Source organism: Sinocyclocheilus grahami, unplaced genomic scaffold (assembly GCF_001515645.1).
Source record: "Sinocyclocheilus grahami isolate Dianchi unplaced genomic scaffold, SAMN03320097.WGS_v1.1 scaffold1727.1, whole genome shotgun sequence".
Classification (NCBI taxonomy): domain Eukaryota; kingdom Metazoa; phylum Chordata; class Actinopteri; order Cypriniformes; family Cyprinidae; genus Sinocyclocheilus; species Sinocyclocheilus grahami.
Genome location: NW_015506906.1, coordinates 91086 through 91554, shown reverse-complemented (window position 1 = coordinate 91554; position 469 = coordinate 91086). Strand labels below are relative to the sequence as shown.

The 469-nt window shown below is 52.2% G+C and overlaps 1 long non-coding RNA gene across 1 annotated transcript in view; it reads left to right on the top strand.

The window, feature by feature from the left end:
• Positions 1-469, top strand: part of LOC107572274 (uncharacterized) — a 12439-nt gene that overhangs the window by 8454 nt on the left and 3516 nt on the right. The gene's annotated exons all lie outside the window — the stretch shown is intronic.

Below are 469 nucleotides of genomic sequence, written 5' to 3'. Positions count from 1 at the left end.
GTGCACACTTACCACTATGTGGATTTCAGAAAGTGCACAGAGCTTAGCGTGTGCACTTACCATAGCATGGATTAACATTTCCAGGCATCTGATCACAGATACTCGGAGGTACTGGGCCAAACGGGAGAGGCAAGCTCAAATACGACCCTCTAAGGCGAGGGGAGCACTGCCTGAGACAGCATACACAAGAAGGTTCTCACAAATGCCACCTATACTTCCCGCTCGATGCCTCTGCAAAAAATTCCTGGATGTCCGGGCTCCAGGATATCCCCCCTCTTGCTGTGTCGTGCCGGGGGCCTGATGATCAAGAAGGCTCCCGCAGAAGCCTCTGACCTGGCTGCATGATCCAGGAAGCATGAAGCCGGAACCAGAGCTATCATACCGGCTGGACATAATGTTGACGAGTGAGGTAACACTGTAAGTTGAGCACCTGGTTTCTGAATCCAGCAAAGGTGTGCTCACAGAGGAC